Source organism: Nannospalax galili, unplaced genomic scaffold, assembly GCF_000622305.1.
Source record: "Nannospalax galili isolate Female #2095 unplaced genomic scaffold, S.galili_v1.0 scaffold134, whole genome shotgun sequence".
NCBI classification, from domain to species: domain Eukaryota; kingdom Metazoa; phylum Chordata; class Mammalia; order Rodentia; family Spalacidae; genus Nannospalax; species Nannospalax galili.
Window position 1 is genome coordinate 349746 of NW_008335593.1, and position 8877 is coordinate 358622.

The window sequence follows — 8877 nt, forward strand, 5'->3', positions numbered from 1 at the left end:
CTGACAGACGGACAGCGGAAGACCGCTTGGACTCACGGACCCTTGAGCCTGGGGGCTGGAGGCAGGGCCGCCTACACCGCCGGCCTGAGGGGTGGCCATGTCGCCGCGCACCTGCTGATCTAGGAGCGCCCGAGGATGTCCACTCTGAGAAAGGTGCGAGCCGCGCGGGGCCACGGGGACTGGGACGCGGGCACCTGAGCTCTTAGTGGCCCGAGCCGTCGGGGCGGGAGGGGACGGCGCGGCGAGACCGACCCGCGTGGTGCCTGCGAGGGCGGCTAGGTTGGGGGTAGGGGTCTGCCAGGGACGTTGCCGCCCTAGTGGGAGATGACCCTGGGGGGGCGAGTGCCGAGGATCAGACACCGGGTCCTTCCGAGCTGCAGCGTAGTGGCGGTGGCGGTGGCCGTGGCCGGGTGGCCGCACGCCGGGCTCCCCGGGCTCCCAAGTGCAGGAGCAGGTGCGGAGCTGTGCGCCACAGAGGTGTGAAATTCCCCGCTTCGCGCGGCGGGCAGGGGGCGCGGCTGTGGATACCGGCGAGGGTCTGCACGTCCGGCTCTGGCGGGGCAGCTGGGGACCCGCCTCCGCCTTCCCCGAGCCCAAGCCGGCAAGCAGACCCAGCCTGGGGATGAATGGAAGGTGCCTGGAACCTGGGCTGCGCGCGGGGGTCGCGGAGGCGGGGAGGGACCACTCATGCCCTCTTGCAGCAGGATGAGGAGGGCCTGGGCCTAAGGGTGCGCGCCGGGAGGGGGTGGCCGCCGCCCCGCTTTCCAAGTGCGAGCGGGGAGCACAGGGGCTTTTTTAGGGGTGGTTGCTAAGCGAGGCGCTACCCAACGCAGGGTTTTGTAACTAAGCCTCCCCCGGCAGCGGCTGTTTCTGTTCTCGGGCTCCTTCCCTAACGATCACGGGAGAAATAATGAGGATGTAATTATTACAGCCCTGCGCGGTGAGGGTGTAGGGGGCGGCAGGCACCAGCTCCTCTGCCCGGAACTGACCAGGTGGGGCCGGGTGGGACTTGCGGTGCCTCTCCCACCCTCCTGGCGCTGTTGGATGGCGGGAGATGCTTTGGAGCCTCTGGACTGGAGACCTGGGCGGGAGGCGGGGGTCGAAAAAAGGTGGGCAGGGGCAGCAGGCAGTGCCTCGGCGGTCGTAGTGAGTGTCGCAGGTGGAGGGGGAGCTTGGAGCTCTGTGGCTGCTCAGCGATTCGCACCCGAAACTCACAACACCGTGTGTGGCTCTTCCACACTTCTGGGACACGGTGCCAGCCTCCCGCGTGTAGTTTCATTCAAATGAATGGCGATTCTAGCCAGGGTCGAAATCCAAATGCGTGACTTACCAGCCATGGCCATCCTGTATTGATTAAAAAATAAAGCAGCGGGCAGCAAATTCACCCTCCGCGTTGATGAACTCTGCCAGTCCAGGCTGTGGGCGTTTCAGAGCTTGAGATTAAAGCGCAGCAGTTTTTCCTGGTGTCTCAAAATTGGAGGCAGGCGGGAGCTCCCTGGACTTGAGGCTTTGGGATTCCCTGTCAGTGGCTGGCTGGTCCAACATCCTGTAGCCTTGAAGCTGTCTGTTACCTTAGGCCCGAGTGATCTATGCTTTACAGAAGACTGTTACTGTGCAGCCCATGAATTAATTGCATTTGTAATGAGAAAACAACCTGGTGTCTCAGCATAGCCTAAAGTAGTCCAGGACTGGTTCAGGACTGTACTTCATTCCACCTCCCCAACAATATGTAGGCCTAAAGTTAAAGTGCATTATAACATGGTTTTCATTTTACTTTATATTCTCTGTGGAAGATGCTACATAGCCAAGGGGAAAAAAAAAACAGTAAAAATGATGAAAAAAAATAGTAATTTTTGGCAGGTCAAGTTGTTACTCTAGTGTTTTAAAAATGCCATTAATCAGGATTTTCCAGTAGCCAAATTGTCTTGTGCAGGCAGCTGGGTGACTCACAGATTTGGCTCCCATGGTAATTGTAGAGTGTGTGTACACTTCCTCTTAGATGATGTGACTTTTACATTACTTGGAAGAGAACAAATTAGAATATTTTATAGCCCACATCTGGCAGCATGGTTGGGAGGCCATGGGGAATGCTCTGCTCAAGCACATCTGGATCATAAACCTAATGAAAGACAATGGGGAATGGTCCCACCCCAGTCACATCACTTCCTTTCCAGTCACTCCACAGGACTGATCTAGTAAATGTGGGATTGTTCTCAAAGATACCCTGTCAGGAGCTGGCACCTTATACTTCTTAGCCCCTCGGATTCCTTCCTCTGTCAGCAATTCTATTAAGAACTCAGTAGATGTGGAGTCATGTGCTTTTGCTCTGTCCTGTAAATAGGTTGTATTTTAGATTAAAGGGTAACCATATAAACAAAGTGAGTGCTTGCCAAATAATTCAAAGGAGCATAATTTAAAAAATTTTTTTCTCTCCACATTAATTTTTTCCTACCCGGAAAGTCCTTTCAGATTGACCAGTGCTGGGTCATTGCTTCCATCAAACTTCCCAAATACAGCAGTTATCCTGAGTGGAGCTACTGTGGTCTGAGGGAGCATGCTTGTGTAGATCGATGCTGTAGTGTGCCCTAGGCACTTATGATTTAGGTGGTTCAGTAGCAATGTTCTTACCGTTATACAATTAGATTACATTGTGCTCTTGCTCCTGAATGACACATGTATGTTCATCTGTGACAATCTGTTGCTGCTCCTACTTTTGTCTACTTCACTTGTGACATTGGTAGATATTCCAAATTGAGTATTAGAAGCAAATATATGCTTCTTAGAATTTAAATCGTGTTGAGTTCTCTGGTTCTCTTTATTTTGATCAATGTGAAACTAAAAAGTTCTAGTATTTTATTAAATGTTAAAATTTGTTATTTCTACTTTTAACACTTTGTCTTCCATAATGAAGTTGAAAATGCTGTAATTCTTTTATCATTAATATTTGAGAAAAAAACTTGATCTTAGTTGCCCAAAGAGTGTTGTATACTTTGATTATAGATTTTATGAGGTAGCTGATTAAATATTATTTATTGACCCTTGGAATGGATATGCCATGATCATGCATTGGATACAATAAAAATAACCATGATTCATCATTTTGGCCAGATGGGAGTCATATTTAGAGCACTGCAGCATGTTGGCTATAAAAGAATTAGAGCTTACCACACAGGAAGTTAGTGGGCAAAACATTCTATGCAGTTAAATTTTATTCTTAATCAACCATAGTTTTATCTAGACATTACTTTTCATCATATAAGCACTCTTGGCTTCTTAGTATCTACTGAAATATGTTTGTTTCTTTATAGTTGAATGTACAAACCTGAGCATGATAATTCACTTGTATTCACAACAAAAGCATTTCATTTTTCAGGAGGCCAAGTGTCTGGGTTCTGATTTCAGAGGACTGGCAGGGACACATTTTAATTCTGAATTACTCTCCTTGGAAAAAGCAATGAGCATTAGCCTGCTAATTTTCTTCATACCTGCCATTTTCTCTCTTCTCTGACTTTGTCTGAAAATGAGACATCTTCTCTAGCAGTGGCTCCTCGCACAGTTCTTTCTTGTAGGCCCACAAGGACAACTGTTGTTCCTTTGACTGGTCTTTGTCCTCCATGGGACATTGTGAGGTGGTGTGCTCTTATGGGAGCTTTTGCCCCTGATGCTACTGGGAGATTTTCCTGCTTGGATGATAGAAACCAGAACTATACCAGTCTTTCTTGTCTGACCATTCCAGAATTAGGCATATTGACCTATAGTGACTGCCAGTATATTTGCCATCCTGTGTGAATTTTCCCCTCTTTGGAGCAGATTCCTCCCATACTCAGGGTCTGGCTGTGCTGAGCTACTCCTTGTGGCAGGATGATTGATTGTCTGGGGAAATCACAGGTTCCATGGCACAGATCATTAAAGAATAGGAAACTCTACTCAAGCCTAGAATTTTATGTATCTCTTGAGGAAAGAAAAGCTGTAGAAAATAGGGATGAAGAGACAGAAGGCCTGGAGTTGCTGCAGTCAACTTACAACCTCTCTGAAATATAGACCCACACTGAGTAGTACCTGTCTGAGGAGGAGAGAAGGGCCAGGGCCACAGAGATCTGTGTTCATACTGCAGGCTATTTGAGAGAACTATATCTCTTGATTCAGATATGTAGACCTGATAATTCTCCTTTTGAATCGAAACTTCTACCCCTGACAACCAAGTGGGATGGATAGATTTTTATCAGAATTTATAAATTTATAAATAATAAAATTTCAGTTTATTCAGAAAGTTCAAGTGAAAACTCTCATTTGGGGACAAGATTTGTTCATCATAAGGTGATATTTTTAATCTGGTATGTTTTCACCAGGAAAAAAAGAAAAAAATAAACCAATCATATCTGAAAATTAACAGATATTTGGAATTGACCCATGAAAATTGTAGCAAATTTTTTTTAAAAAGTAACTTTGTGTATATAACTGGTTTAAAAATGATATTCCACACTATGCATACAAACAGAGGCTGAATAATAAGTACCAACATAAAGCAGGGAAAGAAAAAGAATGGAAATTATGCCCCTAATGCCCATGGAGTACCCAGACAATATGGAACGTATGCTCTTGTACTTAATGGACATTCTGCTGTTTCTGCACAAGGTGATGAGTGACAGTTTATCTTGTTGGTGTCAGGGGTGATTGAGTACAGGTCTGCTGTTACCTGACCAGACAGTTGAGTGGCATTTTGCAGTTTGGTTGACCTTGCCGGGTTTTAGTTATCCTTTATTGAAAGGGGATAGATACAATATTAACTCAGTAGGATGACCACAACGATTAGATGAATTGATGGCAATAGCATTGTGTCAAGGATGGTGTAGATGCTTGGTATGTCTTGGCCTTTTCAATCTCAAGGAAATAAAGCCAGCCTCAGCTCAGTTTGGGCTGCCAGTGCTGAAAGTTATCAAGCTATTCCTACTTCCCATAGAGCTATAGTGTTTATCTCTAGCATTATTTTATTTGTGTATTTGTCTTACCAATCTTTTTTTAATTGAAGTGAACTTAACCAATAAAGGCATGGCAGAAATGTTAATAAAACAGAAATAAAAAGAGACAACAAGCATGATGACCATTAGGATTAAGAAGTTTTTGGTCATCACATTTGACTCTGTGCTCCCTAGGAGTCATATCAACAAAGACCAAAAAGCATAAACCCTTACTTGATCACCTTTTCAGGATAGACATCACAAATTCATTTTTTAGTAGAAAAAAAATTTCCCTAGTGCTAAATCATAAAAGTTGTTTTCCTGGGGGCTAAAGAGATGGCTCAGCAGTTAAGAACACTGGCTTTTCTAGCAGAAGACCAAGGTTTTAATCCCAGCACCCATATGTCAGCTAACAACTGTCCATAACTCCAGTTTCAGGGTATCCAACTTGCTCTTCTGTCCTCCACAGGCATTTCATGATACAGGGTGCACTTACGTATATGCAGACAATATACACATAAGATAAAAATAATAAGTAAAATATTTTAAAAAGTTGTTTTCCCAACAGAATATATATGGCTGTAGTATGTAATAGTTGTATAAATACAGAAGTGTTTTTCCTGATTATGTCTTGTGGTAGACTCAGATGGAAAGCAAAGACCAGACATACACATACAACTTGAAAGAGCATATAATGTATTGTATTTACAAATTATCTCTGTGACAAAATGGTAAGTTATGTGTTATATGGAGCCAGATCTTCATGTCTGCATCCTCAAATATAGGTTAATGCTAAAAATACGTGTGATTTCATGATGTATATCCTTTGACAGACAAGTTTTTGAGTTTTGTGTGTCTACATATTTCCTAAATTCCTGATATGCAAATTCCCCATAAGCCTGCTTTATTGTGAGGAAAGTGACCATGACATGCTGAAGGCAGCAACATATAGAGAGAAGCCTTATACTCACAAGTGCTCCTTGAGTCACGATAGGACCACCACCTGAAAATTCTTAATTAATTGAAAATACCAAAAAGCCAAATATGCATTTAATACATCTGTTACCAAATATCGTACCTTAGCTTAACCTGCTTTAAATGTACTCAAAACACTGTCATTAGACTATAATTGGGCAAAATCATCTAACAGAAACCCAGCACAAGGTTATCAAAAAGTTATACTGAAAGAGAAAATGGAACGGCTCCACAAGTACCCTTCTGCATCATCATAAGGCTGAAAATTGTAAATCCAGCCATCATCAATTAGAGACCAGCTGTGTTATCTCTGGCTCATCTCTGCCCTATAATACTTTTTTTTTTTTTTTTTTTTTTTTTGGGGGGCTGAAGGGATGACTCAGTGGTCAAGAGTGCATACTATTCTTGCACAGGACCCAAGTTTGATTCCAACACCCACACCAGGCAGCTCACAACTGCCTGTAACTCCAGCTCCCAGGGGAATCTGACTCCATGTTGCTTTGTACTTTAGGAAGAAAGTTTCCTTTGCTCAATGAGAACTTAGTAGGTGTTTGTCCCAGAAGCCGCCCCTCTGCACTGCTGTGATCATACTTCCCTGTCTTTGCAGATCTTTTATAATGGCAACTCTATGAGTCAGGGTTCACTGTCTCAGTCACCCTCTGCTCCTATCCCAGGAGGATCTGTTTAACCAGTGGATGACCACAGGACTTGTAGTCTCCTCAGCGCGGGGCTAGGATTTTCCCATCTCTCACTTGGAGCTCCGTTTTGTTCTTACATCATCACTGTCCTTTCTGTGGTTGTTGGCTCCCTCCACTTCATCCTAGAACTCTGTGTTGATCTCTGTCTCCAGATTTGCCATAGAGCTCCATACTTCTGCCCACGCTTAATAATGTTTTGTTTTCTATCTTTCCCTCATACTTATGTTTTTAGACCTAGTTGATCACTACTTCCCTGTGGCATATTTCCCAGGCCTGATGCCAGATGAAGTCATCCTTAAAGTCCTTGCTTTGTGCTCTAGGAGGGCATGGACATTGGAAAGTACACTAGGGTGCCTGGGCTGCCTCATACCCTTGGGGCATTCACTGTCCTTGGACTGAGAAGGTAGCCATGAAGGAGACAGAACTGGCAACTCCCAGTGCCTGCCACGGTATTATGGACCGTGTTGCTCAATAAACATTAAAATTATAAGTAAATCCATAGCCACTGACCTCTTTACTACACACTCACCACAAGATTCCTCATTCACATCTTTATACATTGTTTCTCTGAGTTATGTGCATATAAGTGAGATTTGACTCTTTGCTAACATATCAATGGGTTTGTATACCTTGTTTATTTGTCCTTACTGAGAAACCAATGGCTCTTTAAAATAATTTATATTTTATGATATTGTAACATTTTGGCAGTTTCTGATCAAATTTCTTTCTGATAAAAGCTTTGTATAAAATCTATATTATGGACAATGTAGAGATTTTCATTACTGGTTGAAAGTTAGTTTTGAAATTATATTGGGAGGTCAGGTATGGTGGCACATGACTTTAATCTCAGCACTTGGGGGGCAGAGGCAGGCAGATCTCTGTGAGTTTGAAGCTAGCCTGGTCTACATGGTGAGTTCCAGGCCAGCCAGGGCTACATAGAGACACCTTGACTAAAAAAAATGTTGGGGCCATTTTAGTATATAACATTTATGAGTCTAAAGAAAAATGTTCTAGTTTATCAGTATAATTAGATTCAAGTTTATTTTTGTTGTGAAAGATGAGTTATACAGACTTTTAAAGCAACCAAACAGTATTTCTTAGTCTTCAATTTACCATCTTGCTTGCTTCTCTAATAGTATTTTCTTAAGTATCACAGCACTTAAAGCAAAAGAAAATTTCTTTGCATGTAACTAGTTCTGGCATATTCACTTTGAGAACTACCCTAAAGGAAATAATAATGAATTAACAAGAAGTTAGCCGAGTGGATATCCACTCCAGCTTTGTTTTATGGAATAATATTAGATTAAATTTGTTATGATATAGTCATAATATAAAAATGCACAGCCATGGGCTGCAGAAATGGCTCAGCAGTTAAGAACACTGGCTGCTCTTGCAGAGGAACCGGGTTCGATTCCCAGCATCCACATAGAAGCTAACCATTGTCTGTAACTCCAGTTTCAGGGGGTCTGATGCCCTCTTCTGACCTCTGCGGGCATTGCATGACGTGGGTCCACCTACCTACATGCAGGCAATACACTCATAAATATAAAATACAATAAAAATGCTAAAAGTATTTTTTTAAATGCACAGCCATTAAAAAGATGAAAGTTAAATATTTAATTCTACAGTACAGCCTTTCTGTATGCTGTGAAGTGAAGGAAACAGATTACAAGATAGCATATACCTCACCTCTATGTCCCTAAGCTCCTGTCCTTGGAAATGGAGGAGAGCTGGAGCGTGCCCAGTATCTAGAACAAGGATTAAATTTTGCTGGTACTATCACATGGCAATGCATTAGAGCAGCTGCATGCAGTATTCTGCACTGTCCTGCACAGCCTGACCACCTGTTAGTCACCGGATAGCTTATTGCTACTCTCAACACTTCCCTCTGTAACCACAGCTTCCTGGCTAGTCCCTGAACTGAGTCACATCTCCAGTCAGGGTCTTCACACCAACTGCCTGCCATACTTGGTTGGCTCACCCCACATAGTAGTTCCTTTTTCCCTGTCTCCGACACTTGTGCCTCTTAGCGAGGTCAAATGAAAGCTAAGGCTATCCCTCCCTGAACTCTTTTCTTTGCTGCTTTCTCATGTGCTATATAACTTAATTATAACTTTTTTTAAATGATTTTTTTTACTTGTGCAAGTGTTTTGATTGCCAGTATGTTTACTGGTGTGTGTGTGTGTGTGTGTGTGTGTGTGTGTGTGTGCATGGAGTGTGTATATAGTGTGTGGAGTGTGTGGAGC

At 43.4% G+C, this 8877-nt stretch overlaps 1 protein-coding gene across 1 annotated transcript in view; it reads left to right on the top strand.

Moving 5' to 3' along the window:
* The first annotated feature begins 100 nt into the window (after window positions 1-100).
* The window catches only part of Dlgap2 (DLG associated protein 2), an 886725-nt gene continuing 877948 nt past the window's right edge, over window positions 101-8877 (top strand). Inside the window, exon 1 of the mRNA XM_029562223.1 lies at window positions 101-153. The gene's annotated coding sequence lies outside the window, so the exon portion shown is untranslated. The remainder of the gene's footprint in view (window positions 154-8877) is intronic.